The sequence below is a fragment of the Prinia subflava genome, chromosome 15 (assembly GCF_021018805.1).
Source record: "Prinia subflava isolate CZ2003 ecotype Zambia chromosome 15, Cam_Psub_1.2, whole genome shotgun sequence".
Classification (NCBI taxonomy): Eukaryota; Metazoa; Chordata; class Aves; order Passeriformes; family Cisticolidae; genus Prinia; species Prinia subflava.
In genome coordinates this window covers 17931899-17953398 of record NC_086261.1, presented here as the reverse complement: position 1 = coordinate 17953398, position 21500 = coordinate 17931899, and the positions used below count along the sequence as shown (strand labels likewise).

Sequence of the window (21500 nt, the reverse complement as noted above, 5' to 3'; positions counted from 1 at the left end):
ATGATCAGATCCTTAAAAAGTCTTGGGACTTTAGAAAACTCTGAAGCTAGAACAGACTCTGCATCATAACCATGGATGTTGTTCATCATCAGAAAATGCTTTCCTTGCCTGGGTAAACAAGCTAGTATATACTTTTATAAGGTTCTTGCAAGAAAGCTCAGTGTAAGTTGAAGAACAAATTCCATGTGTTTACTTGGAATCTTAATTTTATTTTGCAGTTGGGATTTAAAAATGCTACCACCTCAAAATCCAGTAGGCTGTTTATTAATGTATTATGCAAAACAAAGAAAGCTTCCTGTTTATCAATCAGGTGTTGTATGATGAGTTTATTTGAATTATTTTGCTTTTACTAAAAGATGTCTCTAATTTTGAAGTGGATTATAAAATACTAGACTAAATTTTAATTGCATATCTAGACTTTTGAGGGACTAGTTCCAGAAGGTTCTTTCATCACATCTTACTTTGGCATCCTGTTTGTCTTTCTTCTCTCATACTCTTGCCAGAATATCTGAAACAAAATTCCTTCCGCCCTGCTTTTGCTTGGGATCTGAGGAGATCTGTTCTAGGTGACAAGAACAGTAAAAAGTGTTTGTTTACTAGGGAAAGTTAAATAGGTGACACAGTGATGATATGACTCACTTGGAGGGTGGGACCAAAAAATCTGTGGAGAAATAGGCCACAAAGCGTGTTGAATTACAGATTGGACAGAAGCAAATGGTCACTGCAGTAAACTGAGTTCCTCTGGAGAATATCCTTCGATACAGAACACAGTGAAGAGCTTGCTGTAACTTTCTTGTGACCACACGTTTCCTCTCCTTGTGACCACACATTTCCTTGCTCTGTGTGCCATACACCCTGTCCTCAGTGTTTGTGTTGCATGGCTGTTAGCACACATCTCCATGCATGGGTTAGGATAAAGGCATCTTAAAACTCCAGCAGGAGATCAGAGTGAGTTAAATTCTACATGGATTCCATGGGAAATGGCAGTACAGGCTAGGGTGCTCTCTTGGGCATTTAGGTGTTTTTTCTGTGAAGTAAAGTGCTTCAAATGACGCTGCTGTTGTGTTCAAGTGGGCCAAATGATTTGAAGTTCATATGAGTGGTGTCAGCAGGGTAACACATGCTCATTTAGAAGGTGGTCAGGGAAGTAAATAGAAAAAAAAAATTGAACGTGCATTAGTGCCATGGAAAACCAATTTCTGACAAGTTAATTTTGCATTGATTGTGTAAAAATTCTTTAGTCAAATTTTACTGACACCAGGACTTCTCCCAGTGTTTCTATGACTTGAGCTTTGACACACTTGGGTTCTTTGCAGAATAACTAATGTGGTGATGTACAGTCTGTGAAGTTAAAACTGTAAAGGTCTGTTGATCTGAAGGTCCAAGACTGGTGCTTGGCTGTCAGTGGTTGAGCTGAACGAGGAAAGGTAGGAAGAAATAAGTGTCTGCAGCTTTTCTTCCTTATTAGAAGCACCAAGGGATCAAATTCAGTCTCCACCAGATAGAAAACTCAGTAGGATTTACATTCACTCAGTTTACATTCAGTGAGAGGTGGCCCCTTGGTTTTTAACTGTTCACTTTGACTCTTTCAAACCATCTGGGGATTTTACTCAGACTCTGTCTTCCTCCAGGGAATGTGGTTAAAAGAAAGGTGTCTGCAAACTTGTCAGTACAGATTTGTCACTGTCAAGATATATCTGAGTCCTGAGCTCATTATTGTGAGCTTCTGTTTAGTTTAACAGGAGTTCAGCCATCCTTCCATTTACACAGGGGGAAAAAAAACCTCAAATGAAACCTGTATTTTCATTGCAGTTGTTGCTCTAATGTAAAAAAATTTAACTGCTGAAGTCCATACTTGGATCATCTTTAAATTACAAGAATTTTATTTGAGGTAAGTTAACTGGAAGGAGGGATGCTGAGGTGTCTCATTTGATGTTTTAATTCTTCTAATGCTGCAGCTGCCCCTGCAGCCTCTTTTTCTGCAAACCTCTGCAGCTGTTGTGGTCCTGGCTGTTGTTTTCAGTGTGCACTGTTGCTTCCACAATAGCACACTTAACTTCTTCATCACCTGCATGCTGTCAGCTTTCTTTTTTTTGCAGCCTGAATTTCCTGACTTGGCTTTTTGTCTGATTGCTGCAGAAGGCTCCTGTGGGAACAATGTCAGAAAGGTCAAGCTTCTTTAATATGACAACTCTGTCATTTTTTGTTACTTTAAGTAATATTTTCTTTCCCATTTTCAAATATTGTAAATTATTTTCTTTACCCAGTGTAATTTTTCAATTGTTGCTTAGTGTTGGTAGTAATTAAAGGTGCCATGCATGTGCTTGAGGTCAGATTTTGGTTAGGAACTAAACACAGTTAGGATCTGCTTAATACTGCTAACACTCATTGGAGGTACAAGTGAGGGGCTGGATTTCTTCCCATTGCATCCAAATGAGGTTGGTTCAACTGAAAATCTGAGCTCTGAGCATGGGTCAGCCAAGGGGTGACTTCTCCCTAACCCTAAAGGCCAGGGGCTCTGCTGATGGCAGCAAGAGCAGTATTCTGCAGTGGATTGACTTGCATAAGGCAGGTTTTGGAGAGCCACAAGTGCTGCTTTCCCAGGTGTTCAGCCTCCTGTGGTTGTGTCTGGAGCTCCTTATCATCAAATGTGAATGCCACAGACGTTTTTTCATGAGCACTACATGGAAAGAGGAATTGCTGCCAAGCCCTGCTCTTTATCTTCCCCTTCAGCCTGCTGTTTTCTACCCTCTGGTGTTCAGGTTGCACAGTCATTACTGCTCCTTGGACAGGCTGTGTATTTGCTTTTGACACTGTTATTCCTCTGCATATCCAGAGAACGGAGGCAGCTGGAGCAATCTCAAGCTATCAAGCACCTCTGCAAGGCTGTGGAGGATTTCATAGCTTGGGTATACAAAAGAAATACTCAGTTCTGGTCACATCCTGTTGTGGTTTGTGGGGTTGGTTACCCTTTCAAGGGTAAAGGGCTTGGAAACCACAGGACTTTGCTTTTATCTGGGCCTTACTGAGAGTGTGGTGGCTCTATTTATGTCTCAGCCTGGTGGGGAAAGGGTCTGCTCCACTAGTAGGGAGAGCAATTAATCTCTTCCCATCTTGAACTGAGGAATCAGTACAGGATTTGAAAGCTAAAAAGTGTGACAAGCAAGATGTCCAAGTTCTCCCTGGTAGTGCCTGATTTTACATCTCTATAAGGCTTAACCTAGTCCACAGGAACTTTCCATCAGGACTTTCATGTTTACTCTTAACATTTCTCTTGAGCACATGCATTGCCTTTTAGATTTAAATAGTGTAATCTGAGATGAGAGCAGTATATCAGCACTAAATATATCCTTACAGCAGAAACCAGACGTCCAGTATTTGGAATCTAGATTTTGAAAATAAGAAGGACTTTGATATTTTTTATAACCATACCATGTAACCAGTTATTTTTCATGCAGTAGTGTAATTTAATTTTAATTTATTTCTACATTCTCCTGAGGTATTATTAGGGGTATAGGAGTTAGTATGATGAAGTTAATGTGAAGCAAATCAATTTAGGCTAAATGGTAGTGTTTAGTTTGTGGGGACTATGGATTTGCTTAAGTAACAAGGTGTCAGAGTGTAAGTTGGAGGCTGTCATAATTGTCATGTAATGCCATAATCTGTTCCATTTGATGGCAGAAATGTACTGAAGCGTCCATAGTGGAATATGTTAATTGAACATGGAGAAACACTGGGTTGGTGAAGATTTCTGTGTAATTATTGCATGAAATTTTGCATGCTGATTAAGCAGTTAAATTTTGACTTGTCATAAAAAATGTGGCATAGAGTAGAAATAATGACATAAGAAAGCCTGAGTGACTGCAATTGAATTTTATTGCGTTTTCTGGTATGTAAGTGCTGAAATGAAAGACACTGGTGTCTGGCCTCTGTTCTTTGTTCAAGTTTTAACTATTAATTTTCTATAGTTGAACTGGTGTGGTATTCCAGAGGTAAGAAAACTACCTAAGGTAGCTGGATTGTGCTTGGTTTTTAAACCACAGCAGTTTTCATGTAGGATTCTCCTGACTGAGCACGTTCCACGTAGTGAGGGGAGACAGGCAGAAAGAGGCAGCTCTGCAAACTGCATTTTCCATTTGAAACCTGTGGGAGCATAAATGACCTTCAGTGGTGGGACAGCAAGCTCTGCACTTGATTGGGTTTTCCTGCATTGCAGATGCTCTCAGATATATTGATTGCAAACCAATGTTCCAGAAATGGACTTGGCTGTCAGGCCTTTTTCTAGATGGTTCTAGTTGAGTTATGGATGTTTAATAAGAAACTGTGGGCAGACATGAGAAATGATGTCAGCTCTGTGAGGCAGCAAACAGGAAGGCAATAGGATACCCGCTTCCTCTTATAATACATGTACATTGGTTTTGATCTTACTCTCAATAAATAAATAATTTTGAATAAAGCTATTTGTAGTCAAGGTTGTTTATCAGGTAGGGTAGAAATGATGAAGATAAACAGTTGAATGGCACTAAGAGCACTTCAAAACTTAGATTTCCCTGTCTTTACAAGCAGTAATCAGGTTTCAGATTTGGAGATATCCCCATATGGAGAGCCTGGTGTAAATTGATTGCCTCTTTTGCTGACTGGATGTTCATATTGTTAGAAAGGACTGTGTTTTTTCTTTGAGAATGCTAGGAAAGGATCAGTGAGCTTTGGTTCACTGACTGTAAGCTCCTTTTGTCTTTCCAGGAACTCTGTGCATGTAACTAAGGTGGTATTTCATGGCCTGGATTTCAGTGTTGGCCTTCCTTTTCACCAGACTGACTATTCTATGTGAAACTCCAGGATTGGAATCTGTTTTACTTTTCCTTCCACTTGGCCTGGCTGCCATTGAGCATGCCCAAAGTCCTGTCTTAGATAGTAGTGCTAAAAAATGTACATAATCACCTTTCTCTGGTGCATTTTGTAAATTCCTTTTGTTAGGCTCATCTTGGACTGGGTCAAGCAAGACAGTGGAAAGCCTTGTATGAAACAAACCATGCCAGAGTCAGAACTGATTAAACCGTGGCTTTAAACAGCATAGCTGTCAAATTACCTGAAATTATCTAAAAATGCTCTTACAAAGCATGCATAGTATATGAAAAGATACAAAAGGTATTCATCTTGGCTAGAGCATGCCAGTGATATTTTTTTCCCATCTCTAAGTGAAAACATTGCTTTTTACTAGAAACATTTGCAGTTAAGTAAAAATGGAGCTAACCGTGCAGGGCTGTGTTGTACAGCTGGGGGTGAGTTCTGCTGCCCCTTCCTTGCACAATGTGGGCCAAGCTAAATTAAGAAAAAGAAATGCCCTGCCTTTGAACTAACAGCAAAACAACCCTTGCAAACAGTTTTCCAACAGAGAACTCCTTAAGGCAGTCTTTATTCTAATCTAACACTACACATTCCTTAGAAATAAATTTAACAGCAATACCAGGATGTCTGGTTGTCTAGAAAAAGCACTCAGATTTCCAGTTATCTTTAGCAGGTATCAAATAGCACAGTAATTAATTGTCTTGGAATCACTACTATTTTTAGAATTTAGTTTTGTTTGGAAATTTGACCACTTGTTGTTGAACATTCTGACATTAGTGTCTACAAATTTTAGTTATAGAAAGGATAGAAAAACAACTCTTCTGAGTTCCATTTAAATTTACAGCTTGTGTGGGAAGGCAAATTCCTTGGGAGACTGAATCATGTAGTCCCCTGAACTTTTCTGGAAACTGTTTCATTATTGGAAGTTTCTTTTTGTGTGAATATTTAATTTGGAGCAGGGACCCTTGAAAATTTCTATTTTATAGTTCATAACCACAGAAACACGGATTCTTTTCCTCTGGGCTAAACTCAAGTATTGTTAGCTGGTATCACCCCGCTGCAGTGTACTGGAATCAGGTCACAACTGGAATTTGACCATGTGGCTGAAACGTGCTTTGCTTGTTGACAAAGCCTTCACATTCTCCAGCTCATATTGCTGTGCACAATGCCCTCTGTGAAATAAAGCCCTGGAATTACAGTGGAAGTTTGTTCTGGACAACTGGATTAAAGCAGGGCTTTTGCAGCCACAAAGGAAGATATGGAAGTACAATGTAACTTCAGTAAGTTTTTAGTGGTGTAACTTTTAGCATTCAGCTGTATTTGCAGTGGGGAGAATTGTGTGGTTGTTGCACATACGGTGTCTTCTTCTAAGGGCAGTTTAGGACCTCTGCTGTGATTGTCACTTTGAAAGGCTGACAGCTTACTGCAGTCCTCAGAGGGTGACTCCTTTCATGCAAATAGTGAAAATGGACCACATGACAAAACAACGGCTTGTTTTTTAGACCAGTGGGAAAGCTGGGAGTGCTTCTAAATCCCTGTGGAGAATGAGAGATGCCTTGGAACACGTCCTAAAACTTGGTTGTTTCAAAGGGGTGCCTGGTAGGGGGAATAGGAAAGCTATTGTGGAGCAGTTGCTGCTGGAAATGAAAGTTAAAGGGGAAAAAACCTCCTTTGCCACTTGAAGATGAAAACTTCAGAGATATTGAGCTTCAAGTAGGGAGCACTGAAGTTTCTGGGAGAATTATAAACCACCCCATGACCTTGAAGAAAGCTGTTGTGTTTTTGTAAGGGTACATTTGGCTTGTGGTGAAAATCCCCCAAGTTGCCACGGTCCTGGTTGTTTTTTACACTGGCCCTCTTTGCAGCTACTGCCATCTCTGAAATTCTTAGGAATATCTTTTATTGTCTTAGAATTGCAACCATTGGGCAGGTGAGCATGGCTCACCTGAAGCCTGGGGAAGGGTGTCCCTTTCTGCTCTGAAGTCTGATTTCTGAAGTCTGATTTCTGTGAAGGATTTTTGTGGCAATGACCTCTCAGTTCAACTGAAGCACAGATATCAAGGCAGAAGGTTCTGCAGATACAGCTATTAGTTTATAGCTTTTTTTGTTATCTGGATTTAGTTGTAAAATTCGATTTTATTGTTTTAAAGTCTACTCTATGATAGTTGTATAGCACCTATAAACACACTTCCTTTGTACAGAGGCATTTCATCTCAACTCTTTTGTTTCATGTGTATTACTTATCAGATTGACTTTTTTGTCTTATCATTTTTTGAATGTTCTCTCTGTTGCCTGTGTTACAAACAAGTTGGAATTGTGAACATTATACATACCCATGTGTCTAGGGAAAATAACGGAAGAAAGAAATGAAAAAACCTTTATTTCTGTTGTTTCCCCATTTTTTTCCCACCTGCTTTCCCTGTGACTAGAATTTAGTATCCTAATTTAATTGAAGTAATTCAGTCACTTCAGGCATATGTGTCCTTTGGACAGAAGGCATAAAAGCTCAGAGACACAGACTGTCCATCATAAGGTTCTTTTTACTTCCCCAACCATCTGCTTGTTGTGAAAAAGTCTTTTCTGTCACCTGAATTTTTTTAAGCCTGCATTTCTGGGTCCATGCCCCTATGGACTTTTGCAATCAGAGGCTGATACCCTCCACCTTCATAGATTTCTGTGCAGTTGCAAAGATACAAGGAGGTAGAAAAAGAGCCAGAATAGATGAGCCTAAGTTCTAAAAATTGTGGAGATTTCTTCAGATTTAAGATACTGATCCTTGGTCTTTTGCCTGTGAGGGAACATCTCCCCTCCAACAACTCAAAAATATTTCAGAGGAGCTGGATATTGTGGCATTGAGTATTTTACATTGCTAAAACTTTGCTCCTCTGCCTATTGTGTGTGTTCCTTGAAGCTACACTAGTGCCATGTGACTTTTAGTCTTTATTTGATCCTACAGTGGTGCTTCTAAATACAAGACTTGATCTGTCATCTTCCATGCCCTCAGACTGATGTGTCACTTTCTAGCCAAGAAAAAAGTTTCCTCTGTAAATATTTGCCAGTTCATGGCAACATTCCAAGTGGCAAACATGTCAACCAGAAGTGTGGTACTTCCCACATGCTGCTCCTCAGGCCAGTCCAAAAAGAGCATTTGGCTTGGACATTCCTGGCAGAATTGCTTCCAGGAGCTTGTCCATCTGCTCGTGCAGCTAAGTGCTGTCCAAGGAGCCAGTAACACAGTTGGAGAAGTGTTAATCATTCGTGAGAGCAGCTGGAGTGAAAGTGAATCCAGAACACAGCCCTGAGTTGGGCTGCTCTGAATTTTAAGACAAGTCAGAAGCTTTGCTTCCAGAGTGCACTATGGCAGAAGTGGAATCTATCACTTAAAGCATAATGAGGAGCATTTAAAGTTGCTATGATTTAATAAATAAACCACAGATTTAGAAGCAGGGCAATAAAGATGCAAGTTGAATTCAGATATTGCCACTTGGCTTGTTGACCTGTTAAATGCTCCCTACCAAAGTACAGTTGCATTATTTCACCAGTTTAGTGGACATGCTCACTCACTCTGTTCATCCAAAATGGCTTATGTAAAATGTCGTGCTAATCATTTATTTAATGTTGGTTCATCATTCCTGTGATCTGTGACCAAACTGAGTGTTACTGAGCAGGTACTTTAGGTGTTGCATTCAATAGTCACTTGCAAGTGGTACTGACAGCTGGTCTGAATTTAGGCTTCAGGCTCTGCCAGTGTCTGTGTGAAAGGCAGGTGAGCAACTTTCTCATTCTGGCCTAGGAAAATCTTAAAGAGGATTTCAAACAAACCTTGGGAAATGAGAAGCCATCCGCAGGTGGTGTTTTTCCAACATATTTACTGGCAAAATATGTTTATAAAAAGGTGTAGACTCTAATAACCAATCATGTTCTTTGTACTGAACTACTCTATAAAAGTAGAATTTAGAAGAATAAAGTTTGCTCTCATTTTCACCATCATATCGAGAGTCATGTTGTTATTCCTGTGCCATCCAAAAATCATAACAACACTTGCATTCTTGGTAGACTCTTTTATTTTGATTTAAGATCTGTGCCTTTTCACAGCAAAAGCTCTCTGGGCAGAAGTTTCAGACTTGTTCATATCTCTGTTCTCTGGTTGCTGGGCTCAATCTGTAGCTGAGCTGTTGCATTGCTGGACCTCCAGGTGTGAGTGTTACACATCAGCTTCATTTCTCATTAACTGGAGCCTGCCTGGGTTGGCTGTTGCTCTTCTCATGTGACATAATTCACATGTCTGTGACACTGAGGTCACTTGTCACCTATGTGATAACTTGATCCAATAAAACCATTAAATGCAGCATTGCACACAGGTCGTGATTATCAAATTTTGCTTTTAGTGCAAATTCTGAGTGCAACATTTTGGCTTTTTGGCAGAGAGTGGGAAGAAGGTTAGAGAGTGTTGTATGCAGTAACTCAAGGCCCCAAAACTTTGCTACGTGTTTCGAGTTGCCCACACTGTAAGTGTTGGGTTGCATTCATCTTGTTAAATGTCTTTACCTCCCTAAATGTTGACTATGGGCTTTGTATGCTTGGAGAACTAGTACACAGGAAACATGTCTTTTCTGAAGTGAGACTTGGGAAGAAAACCAGAGAGATTTTAGCAGAGCTGCTGAGACGACTCAGCTGAGTTATAACAGCAATTTCTCCTTTCAAAATCTGGAAGCAATAAACACTTCAGATGTGCTTTATGAATGCAGTGGAATCAGTCCCTTGGGCAGATAATGTACAAAAAAACCTTTGGAATTACCTTTGGATATCAGCTGTATTTTATTGTGAAAATACTGAAATGCAATATGCTGACTGGAGCTAAGAATGCTCCAGTTTTACCTCTACCTTTCTAAAGCCTTCATTCTGTGCACACTGATGTTATGGGCTTTCAAAAAGACCAGATAGGAAAATTGCTTGATTTAGTTGGGTTTTTTGGCTTTAACTCCAGGACCATGAATGGAAAATCAGTAAAAACATATCTTTCTGGCATCTCTGTTATTCAAAGTGTTACAAGTCAGTTTGTTCTTCCATACAAACAGTTTCTGACATACAAACGTGTTGCTGACATGCTGACAATGCAGAGTAGTTCTGGTTTATTTTATTTTGTGTTTGGTGGTTTTGTTCACGGTGGGAGAGTTTTGGTTGAGGTTTCTTTTGGGTTTTTTTTTAGCCCTGAAATCCTGCAGCTGTACAGGGCAACCATGCAGGTGAAGGGCATTGTCTGCAGCTGCAGCTGCAGTGCTGCAGGTGTACAGTCACCTTAAACAACCAAAACCAGTTCTGAGTGACTGCGAGTGTTGAGTACTTGAAGTTTTTTGCACTATTTAGGTAGCTTAGTTGACATGAAGGCAAACAGTGCTTTCTCTTTATCAGATTGCCTTGGGGTGACCTGATTTAAGTTTCTTCACAGCAAGATTATGGAGTCTGGGCTGGTGTGTGGAGGAAGCTTGCAGGAGGTAACTTCAAGGTGAACCATAGTGAGGCAGGAGATTTGAAATGGAAGCAGCTCCAGTAGGGGGTGACTGGAAAGGACATTGCTTGGGATTTGACAGTCTGTGTAGAAACTGGGGTCTGACTTGGGTCAAGAGCATATCAGTGCACAAGTGTGATGGAGATTGGCTTGCTCCTTACCCTATTGAATAAATATAAAATATTTATATAAAACCTCCTTGATCTAAGACCACCACTATCTAGAAGTAGGGGAAGCAACTTGAAAGGATTATTTCATGTTCTCCAGCCTAACTCGGGTACTGTCTCATACCAGAAACGTGCTTGGAAAGCTCAGTCTGTCAAGAGAAGGCATTTCTCCTCTATCTACTGGGAGGGGGAAGTGAGAAGGAGGTTGAGCTTCTCATATTTTCAATTTCAATTGAGTATTAACAGTATGTATTTCTTAGGTATGTTTTCCAGCACTGCATCTGCTTCTTCCCCCACTTAAATAGCCCTTCCTGACAGTGTTCTCCCCTAGGACACAGTAAGTGCTGTTCATCCTGTCTGTGAACACTGCAAAGCATCATTTTTGTTCTTTAGGGGACTTGAAGGGAAGTAATTAAAATGACAGGAAGTGCTTGGGACTGAAAGATTTATGGCTGTGGAAAGATCTTATGAAATTCAAAGCATATTTGAATCAGAAAGAATTGATTTGGCAGCTGCATAGTTAAAGAAGTGCTGTTTCCTTCTGAAATGTTAACTTAATGTCCTCCAAGGCAAATCAGGCAGAAAGGGAACTGCTTTATGCATTTCTGGTATAGTGAGCAGCAGTAATATGTACAGTCTGCAAACATACTAAATTCTGAGTCTCTGAGGAACACTAATAAGTAGCAGTGATTAAAGCTGCCTTTTAAATTCCCCTCCCCACAGTCACATCAAAAGACATGTACCTCCTTCAAGAAGTAAATGCAGGAGGTAGACACTCAGCTTCTTCATCTGTTTGATGTGTCTTCACTCACTTGTATAAATGGCTGTTATTTGGAGATGGAAGTGTATTGAAAGTAGTTTAGAAATCATGCTTAATGTTGAAATTTTGTAGGAGGCTTGATCGCGAGTCATGGTACTGGGAGAACATGAGCTTCAAGCATACAAGAAAATCACCAAGTTGTGCCTTGGCCTTTACTTCCCCCAGAAATCGTTTATTGGATGTTCTCCACATTTTCTAGTGTTCTGAGGTTGTGTCTTTTCCCAAGTGGTGATGGGGTTTTCAACCTGGGATGTACTTTGGAGTGCATCTATACAATAGACTTCCTCCTGTTGGAAACCTCTCACCCTGACTGTGTTGAAAATGCAGAGTGTGCTGATATGATGGAGTGTGGAGAGCACCCAGCTAAGGCCATGTGTGCTTGCATGGCTAAAGTAAAACATATATGTACATATGCATGTATATATAGAGTCGGCCCAGAATCACTTCCCCCACACCTCAGTGTAGCTGCATTTTGTTTGGGAACCAGCTTTCATTCTCAGAAGGTCTGGGACTGGTGCTGTTTGCTTGTTTGCTTGGAGATTTTTCTGTATTGCAGACTGGCCTGGTCCATCAAAGGTCTGTTGGTATGCAAACAGAAAGGAATTTAAATTTGTTTTGTATCATTCTGGTTTGAGTTCAAAACACTTTCTCACTACATACATCATAAATTTATATGCTAACATGAACGTTGAATATTATATTTGTGATTCAGTGTGTTTCCTTGAGGGATAGTTAATGTGTTGCCTAAATGAAGTGTTTAACAACTTGGTGTGAAGATACAGAAATTTTACAAACCACTACTCTTTAAAAGGAAGCTCTTCAGTCTGCTGAAGTAATGAGGATAGTATAAAAATGGAAGATCCAAGTTTTATGTCTGTTGAAACTGGGTTTCCAACACTTTATATCTGGACTCTCTGAACTATTACCACACTAACCCTTTGGATGCAAACACAGAGCAGGCCAGCTTTTGAGGAGTATGTTTGGAAAGTTGGCAAACTTCCTGTTAGTCATGCCAAAGAAGTAAATTGTGTCTTTTGTCTGCTGCAGTGTGAGCGGGCCATAGTTCTGCTGTGAGCAGATTTAGCTGGCACACTGTTAACTGCAGACAGCTCGAGCATTACACCACTGGAATGGCAGGTGCCCTGTCCTGGTAACACGCTCTGAAGAAAGTGAACCAACAGCCAAAGCCTGGTGCTGTTTTCTTGTGGGGTTGGGTTTTTTCCTTATCTCTCTTTTTTACCTCCCCACTGAAAGATTGCTTTTGTTATTTTATTGCCTCTTCAGCTCATGCACCAACCCTGGACATGAATTCCCAATTTCTAACAGCCATATCGCCAATGATTTTTATTTGCAGGTATTTAGGCAGAAGTGCATGATGAATTGCAGGTCATCATTCAAGGTGGAAGTGTTCACAGTTCAGAGACTCACACTGGGGATTGGGAACGTGGCCTGTTGTAGCCTGGGTTGATGGATCTTTTGGGATAAGTAGTTTGAAGGGAAATGAGAACCTGCTGTAGATTACTGAGGAGAAAGGTTTGAGGCCTGATTGATTCGTGACTTAAAAACAAAGGAAAAGTGCAAGTTTCTGTATTGTTGTTTTTCTGGTAATTGTGTGTGACAGCTCAATTCACACTTTTTCATAAAGGTCAAGCAAAATGTACTATTTTTTATTTATATTGCCATAGGAGGGCAGAAACTTAAGAGGTGCCACTGAACCAGTGAATCTTTGCCTTAGACTGCTGAATAACTGATTCTGTAATATTTAGCACCATAAATGGATGAGAAATCTGATTAATTTTGACTTGAGTGCAAGTACATATTTGGATATTCAGAGTGTGCAGCACCACAGCATGGGAAGGAAATAGTCCCTGTGCTGAGGAATTTCTGATACGTGGGGTTGTGTTCACTGCTCAGGTGTTGGCATCCAGCAGAGCACTGCAGCTGTTCTAAGGCAAGCTACACTTGCTGTTGTTAGGAAAGCCAGGCTTAGCATCTTATTTACATTTGTTAAACTGCTTGCAGACTGTTATGAAATAAAAATAAAGGATAACATTAATAGAGATACCAAATTGTGAAAAGTCAGAAACTACAGTTAGTGTGAATGGTACCTGGGTGAGGAAAATGCCATGTACTCATTTTTGAGGACCTGTTGTTTTGCATTTTTACCTGTCATTTTAAGTTACTATACGTTGTATTATACAGTTGTAAATTATGTGTTTAGCTCTGCTTTTGGAAGACTGTATTCTGTGTTCACACCTATAGCCAGAGATTTTAGAATAAATGAAGAACCATTGATGATGGCTGTGGTAAACTCCTTGAACATATTGAACATTAATCACAGAAAGCTGGGTCAGCACTATAATGTAAGAGATGAAATGTACATAATTTTGAAAATTAATTGGCACACAGTTGACTTTAAATTATCACAACAGATACTTTTTACCTGCTAAATACAGAGATGAAGCCTTGAGAAGAAATGAATGCCATACTTTGCTTTTGTGTTGCAGAATTTACTTGTTCTACCTTGGCAGACTCAAAACTATTATCCCAGATGTGCAGGTTATTGTAAGGATTGATAGCTGAAAAACAGTAGTTCAGATCTGATAAGAGTGAAGCAATAATAGGTCCTGAGGGGCTGAAAGCTGAGTTTTGGCAGACCAGTGCAGGGATGAGCTACCACCATCTGTGGGGTTCCCAGAAAGTCTGGCTTGAACCACCACTTTAAAAAACTTCACAGTTTTTAAGGAATAACATTTTGTTCCAAGTAGGGAAGAATTGCATTTGAGAGTTTAGTTTCATGAGGGGGTTGTCAAATTTGCCTAAATCCTGAAAACCTTCTAATATGTGAATTGTGATGATTTATGAAGTAGTCTTGAAGCAGGTAACAGAGACAGGTAAGAAGGAACTAGGATTTCAAGAAGTCACACAGTACAGAACTTCTGAATTAGTACCAGCCTGAAACAGCCATTCAATATCTTTATTATGTGCAAGGAACACAGTTTGGAACTTGATCACAGAACTAAGCTTCCCAATGTTCCAGATGTCCTAAACTAAACTTCCCAGTGTCCCAAAGGACCTATTCCCCTGTCTGTAGCTTTTAAATATTAAGCTGTTGGCAGATTCATTTAGCAGAGGTGATACAGTAAATACAGGGGTGGTGAATGCCAATAGGACTAAAACATACCCTGTGTAATGGACCGTGGATTTGGATTTAGTTATGGTGAAAAAAAACCCAAACCCACACAACTGTAGAAGCACAAACAAGAACAGCCCACAAAACACAGCGTAGGAAAAACACACATCACAAACCCAAAGGAAATACATGGGCAGAAGTGTCTTCCACATTCAGAAAATGCAGTATGAGTCTATGCTGGAATTTATGTTTAATCTCAGTGAGCCTGAAATCCAGATGCTACTGAATTAAACTGTTGCCACCAAGAATTTAGAGAATACCTAGGAAAAATCTATAAAGGCAAAACTGTAATTTACTTCTAATTCATAGTGTAGGAATCTGCAGTAATGTTGAGCAAGTACATTCTACTCCAGTGCTTTTCTTTATTCAGTTTTCTTGTTCTGTAAATAACATCACTAGCGTTTGAACCAAAAGCATTTCATAGAAATGTAGCTGCAGCTAAGGATAAAGAAGGGTAGGGAGGAGCCAGGGAGCTACTACTAAATAATACTCCAAATATTCAGCAAGCCCTGTGTAAACTTCTGGAATTGGGTGTTTTATGCACTCATTGCTTCCACCCTCCACTAGATTGTAAACAAATGCTGGGTTCAGGGCAGCTGCTTTGCTGACTGGGCTTCTGGGCAGTCTAGTTCCATCTCTGACTGCATTCCAGGAAGTGAGGACAATAGAACAAAAAAAACAGTGATTGATAGGTTTTTTTAGCATCTCTTTATCTCTGTGTTGTTAAGAAAAAGAAAATATATGGCTGCTTCAGCAGTAATTGACTCACTTGAAAAATGAATGTTGTTTCCACAGTCACATTTGTTCCAGCTGCTCTTAAGATATATCATAGTACAAGCAACTTTTGTGTTCCTCAGACTCCACAAGATATATTCATATTTCTACTCTTAAGTATTCTGATGACTTAAAATCTACTATTTAAAATTAAGTTGTCATTTTGAAACATGGGATTCTGTTCATTGAGTTACTCTGGTAGTATGTGCAAATGAGTTGTGTTGTTTCATCCCTTGACGTAACAAGTTAAGACAGCAGTTGCCTTACCTCCTTCCTTCCTAGTCTCATTAACACTTAAGTAAGTATATAGATCCTTCTGATAAACTACAGAAAAATGAATTTCTGGTTACCCATGATCAGTGAACAGCTTGAAAGAAACAAACTATTGGGGGATTTTTTTGTGTTTGCTTGATTTTTTTTTTTAAGGAATGATTCTGCTTTGGAACTGCATTTGGAAAGGTGTTATTTCAAAGCAGTTTCACACCTATTCAAATTATCATGACGATAGCAACATAAATTGGAACATTTCTCTGGGGGTCTTTGTGCAGTGCAGCTAGAAAGGCAATATTGGGAAGGTCGCTCCATTCTCTGCTCTGCCTGGGTTTGTTCTTCCCTAGCTGTGGTGAGTTCTACAGGCACTCAGGGTTTGGTACAAGCCCAGGAAGTGTCAGCCTGCTTTGGTGGTGGCTCTGAGCAGAGGTGGAGGTGCCTTCAGCTGGTGCTTTGTGCTTACAGAACACGGGGGCTTGAAAGGGCTTCTTTGCTGACAAAGGACTGAGAACAAAGGCAGGTAGCAGCTGCAAGTGACTGAACTGCTTCACAACTGCACTTGAGACAAATTTTAGAACTTTAAAATACCTGCAGGTATGGAGAAGGATACAGTGATGTGCAGGAAGTGGGGTGGCTGGGGAGTTTGTGGGCTGTACTGAACAGGAATTTGCATGTGACTGTAATACAGATATTACCGTGCAGATCAATCCCTTATGCACTGATGCAGCCACCTAAGGGAGTGCATCAGACTCACAGATGTTCTGTGTGCTGAACTTGCTTTTATCCTGACCTTACGTTTTAGTGGGGATCCCATGAGGTGCAGGTGCTGGCATACCTTTAATTATATGTAATTGTACATTATTTGAGCATTACTGGAGACTTGGCAGGCACTGAAAAGTTGGGTGAGTGTGATCAGGGATTTCAAAGTAGCAAACTACTGCACTGCCAGTTTTAATGCAGCTGCAGGTGATCAATTGGGTGCTGAAGTAATTGTCTGAAATACAGTGCATTTACTGTGGCCTGCATTAAATCTGTTAACCTGCAGTTCATAGGTGTGTTAGCATAGAGCTGATGTTGCTTAAAAGTCCACTGAAAGCAAAAAAATCACTTTTCTAACCAGCCAAGACAAGAAAACATTCAGTGATGAATTTGTTTTATCAGAAATGGTTTTGCCAGCTTTGGTTGGTTGAAATTCTCAAGAATTCTTTTGTTGCTGGGGCTTTTCTCAACTCAGTCATTCTCTGCTGTGTGGCTGTATGAAAGCATAACTGTTCTTTAACATCCTGGTCTTTCTAAATCGATGCATAAACTGGGTTCAAATTTGGATAGCTGCTGTGGATCAGAACTTCATTTGAATTTTTAGGTTATCCAGGAGATATAAAAATGGATTGAGTGCCTTCCATAAGTGCACACATGGAACTCGAGCCTTTGCCAGCAGTAAGACCTAAGCCTGGAGGTGCTGCAAGATACTGGGAGAGAAGCTGGTGTTCATTTCAGAGCACTGTGGGGCTCCAGAATTGCTAAATGGCTTGTGAGCAAACTGATTTGCCCATCCTCGTGATTATTACACTGCTGTGATGTATTAGCTTTTGTTTAGAGTAAAAACTGAGTAATGATCCTAAGAAACCTGAGTGGAAAAAAACCCCAAAATCTATTAAACAAAGCCTGAAAATATCCAGACAAGAAAACCCACCTCCTCAAAACAGCCAAAGCCCTGAAACAGATTTTTGTCATCTTTTAAAAACAAAACTCTTTTACCATTTTTTTGCAATCATACTTTCAGAAGGGAGATTGCCCAGAGAGCTGTGGTGCTTGAGACTGTTATTTCACACAGGGACAGTAAACCATGGAAAAGCACAGTTAATGCAAAATAAGTGGTTTTGAGAGGTCAGTGTGATAGTTTAATTTATGTTATCATCCACACTTGGGCTACAAGTGTTTTCATAATTGACTCGAGGCAGTTTCAAAGTGTTTACCTGTAAAAACTCATGAATTAATTTATTATGAGCTCTTATGTGTGAGTAATTTAGAAGCCTGGACTGAAATTTGTTTTCTTAAGCAAAAAGACATTTTGGCAATGCAAATTCTGACTCCCGAAGGGAAAAGGAAGCTTACAACTTCCTGAGTTGTTTTCTTTCCAGTCTGTTGACAAAGAAGGTACTTGAAAAATAGAAATTACTGAACTGGGGATAAGAAAGTAACTTGTTTGTATTTTGTGTTACAGACTTGGTTGCTGGAAGCCTTCCATGTGATCAAACAGTACTTTCAGACAAAGTTATTTTGTATTAAATGAAGTTTAATTTTGAGGTAAGGTCCTGGTTAATTTTCTTTGTTATGCATGTAATGACATAAAACCTACAGTAATTTAAAAGCTTGTACATATTAGTATAAAATTTTCTTTAGAGAGTATGTGAAATATATACTTCTGTGGCTGTGTTTATGAAGAGAGCAATTGAGCTGAAAAATAAATGTGATGTGTGAATATTGAAGTGCCAAGTAAATATTGTAATTAACAGCCTGGAGATTAACCTATGACAGGCATTGACTGTTTTGAAACAGTTGCCAGGGAGACTGGAGAATATGATCATGTAATAAGTGATTTCTCTAAGCCTTAGGAAAAAGGGCCATGCCTTACACTGGTATGAAACAAACAGCTGAGAAGATGACTTAACTCTTTCATCTGAATACATGCAAGAGGTGGCAAAAAGAACAAGGAAAAATCATTACTACATCAACTTCACAGACACATCACCATTTCTGTACTGTAATGCTCTCAGAAGAGAATGTCACTAAGTGGTAAAATTGGCTCTGGGCAAAATGTTGATAAATCTCAGCCCATATTCTTAATCTGTTGGAGTGACTTTGACCTTGTCCACATTACTGTTCTAAATGTGTCTCTGGCTTTGACTGCTCATCTGGAAATGGTGCTTGAAATACCAAAAGGTCGCTAATGGAATTTTGTCCTGCAATTCTCCATGTCTGAAAAATGTCTTCAGTGAACTTTCAAAGCAGCCTGTAATTAAAGCAACATGTCACTTTGTGTCAAATACATCTAAGGACAGGGTTAAATGAAGGTGTTTTAGGTACATCTTGAAATGGGCTTTGCTGAGAACAATGACAAAATATATGAATTCAGCTTCAACCATTTCAGTTCTGGCAAGCTGACGTTGAGCTTATTGGGAGATGTGCTCTTCTGAGCACATTTGGGGTAGGAGGAGGTTTGACTTCAGATGAGCACACAGCTGGCAGTGTACTAGACTCAGTGTAATCTAATTGACATACAATGTTTGCACACACTGTTACACCCTGATGGAACTTCAGTGTTTCATGATTTCTTTGTTCCTCTGTCTCTGTGCTAGAAACAGTGGATATTTTGGGGTTAAATCCTGTTTCCTTCCAAAATCTAGGTTTTTCTCAAACTTATCCCTGTTCATAAATTTTTATAGGGTTTGCACCAGCTTCTGATTTCTGTCCTTCCTTATCCAGCAGCTGTGAACTTTTACCTTGGGGGTATGGAGAACTCTTAAAGCTGGAGCTCATTCTCTGTGTTGTCCTGTTTTGTGGCTGTGACAGATGTTGATTTGATGGGTGCTAGCACACTGTTCTTGCTCAGCTTTTCTGTTTTCATTAGTTTTGCTGATTTTGGTAGTAACAGAGCTTTTTGCAGTCTATAGCTATAGGTCTTTTTCCTTTCCTCATCTACTTTTGTTTTTTTCCTCTTTATCCCTGTATTAGTTGTTCAAAGCTCTTTTGAATAGCCATTCCTGGTTTGTTTCTTCTTTCGGAAGAAGTGTTCTTTTTTTAATAAAAAATAATTTAGTCATCAAAAAGCAGTGTTTGACATCTCTGCCCGAACCTGAGAGTCAAAAAAAAAAATCTTTAGAGCTGACACTCAGCCTTTGAGATGGTGTGCAATGGTTCAGTTTTGAGACACCTTGTTGTTCCTTCGCTTCCCTCTCTGTTCAGGTGCTGACATCAGAAAATGAAGAGAGCATGCACTAAGGTCGTTCAACCTTGCTGCAGTAGCATCAGCCAAAGCATTAGATTCTAAAAATTGTAAACTATAACTGGTAATGTGTGTGTGTGGTAAATCTCAAGTAGGTGATGGAGGTTGGAAGAGCAAGAAAAGGTTTTTTTAGTTTTTAGTAGCTATTTAAACCCACTGGAAGGGGATTGCATGATCTGCTGTTTTTCTCTTTGGCATGGCACCACCTGAGTTGTGTGTAAACTGTTGCCTGTAGTTTTCCAGCATTGGCAGGATGTGATGACAGTTCCATGTGACCACCTTTCAATGAGGGGTGTGTGTTGGGTTACAATGAAATGCAGGGTTTTTTATTTTCATTGTTTTTCTGTAAAAACTTTTCTATCTCCATGACATGAAAACTGATAAAGAATGGTAATTTATTTAAAAAATTGTTTAATCTCATGTTGATACCAAATTGTGATAGCTTGTGAGAAAAAATTGTCTAGATGGGATAGAGATGGGATAGAGATCTGAGTGTTTAAGGGGTAGAAACATAACTAAATTAATTATAATTTAGTTTGAAGTAGTGCTTGGCTTTGTTTTGAATGCTCCAATAGGTATTATTTGGTAAAAAGTTTGCTGAAGTAGTGAACTTACATGATGCTGATGAAGAAAACCCCAACCTGTTGAGGTGTTTGAGTTTATATGGGTTGTTCCCCTTATTTCTTTTGTGTACTTAGGTTTTTTAAAACTGGCTTAGTCTGATGGCTGTAGGAGAATAAGACAATTATAGCTGAAGTTTCAAAAAACACATTCACAGCTATTCTTATTTACCTTAGGCAGTGTCCAGTGACTTGGCTTCTAACATGCTAGTCCAGCTCTGCTGCCTGTGGAGTAGCTCCAGTGCACATAAGTATGTAAAGCAAAGGTTGAAGAAATGCCATTAAGTGAATTATTCTGGTGGCCTTGATTCCCCATCTGATCCTGGACAATCTGCCTCTTATGGAACCCCCAAGAGGCAGCATTGCAAGATTCAGAGAGGAATTGCATACAACAGTTTACATGGTTCACTTGATGGCTTTTCAGGATCACAGGCATCTCTTTGGCCAATCATTTCCAGTGAGTTGTCAGGTTCTTTTTTGCTATAGAATTCCATGCAGTGATTCCTGGCTGAGGCCTTTTCAATAACATTTTGTGCAGAAAAAAAGTTGAGTTGCACCAGTAGAATCACTGTTCTTGTCCAATTGTTTTTGCAAGGAAAAATTTATGTTCAATTTTAACATTGGTAACACTTCACACAAGTGACACCAAAAATGTATATTCAAGTCTGAAAAATATCTGGAGGAAGCACTCCGTTTTTATTAATTTTGACTCCAGGCCCATAACCACGTCTTCTGTAGTTCATATTAGGATTCCAACAGGAAATCATTTGCTTGCAACAAATTCTGTCAAATGTACTGCTGCTGGTTTGATTGTTAGGTTGATGTCGACTCTTCCAGATTTAATCTCTGGGCTTTTTTTGTCTTAGCCTAGTTTGGGCTTAGTGTCAGCTGCATAATTTTACTCATGTTTCTTTGTTCTGTGCTTCATTCTGTTTCGAAGAGAGATGTCCATGATGGCAGCAGAGTTCTGTTTTACAGAAGTTTACACAACTGGAAATGATTGACCAAAATGGCTGTTGTTGAAAAAACTACAGTAATGATTGATGTTAGTCACAGTAAGAAGTGCCTAAGCAAAGAAATGGCTATAAAATATTATCTGTACAAATCAGAGAATCAAATACCTTAAGTATTAGAAACTCTGGTAATCCTTTTAGAGTTGGTTGTACCATAAGAGTTCTTTATAGCCTTCCTAACACTGTCTGATTCTTAATTATGATTTTCTTTGATCGTGTATTAGAATGTAATAGCTTCTTAAATGACCATGATTTCTACCTCAGAGTAAATTCTAGGATT

General features: G+C 39.5%; 1 protein-coding gene across 7 annotated transcripts in view; it reads left to right on the top strand.

Annotated features, from left to right (window-relative positions):
- TLN2 (talin 2) overlaps positions 1 to 21500 on the top strand; it is a 142992-nt gene that overhangs the window by 24127 nt on the left and 97365 nt on the right. For 6 of the 7 annotated variants that reach the window (XM_063412979.1, XM_063412984.1, XM_063412982.1 and 3 more), the window contains one exon: positions 17806 to 17888. The exons of the other annotated variant lie outside the window; for it this stretch is intronic. The gene's annotated coding sequence lies outside the window, so the exon portion shown is untranslated. The remainder of the gene's footprint in view (positions 1 to 17805; positions 17889 to 21500) is intronic. 7 annotated transcript variants of the gene reach the window in all.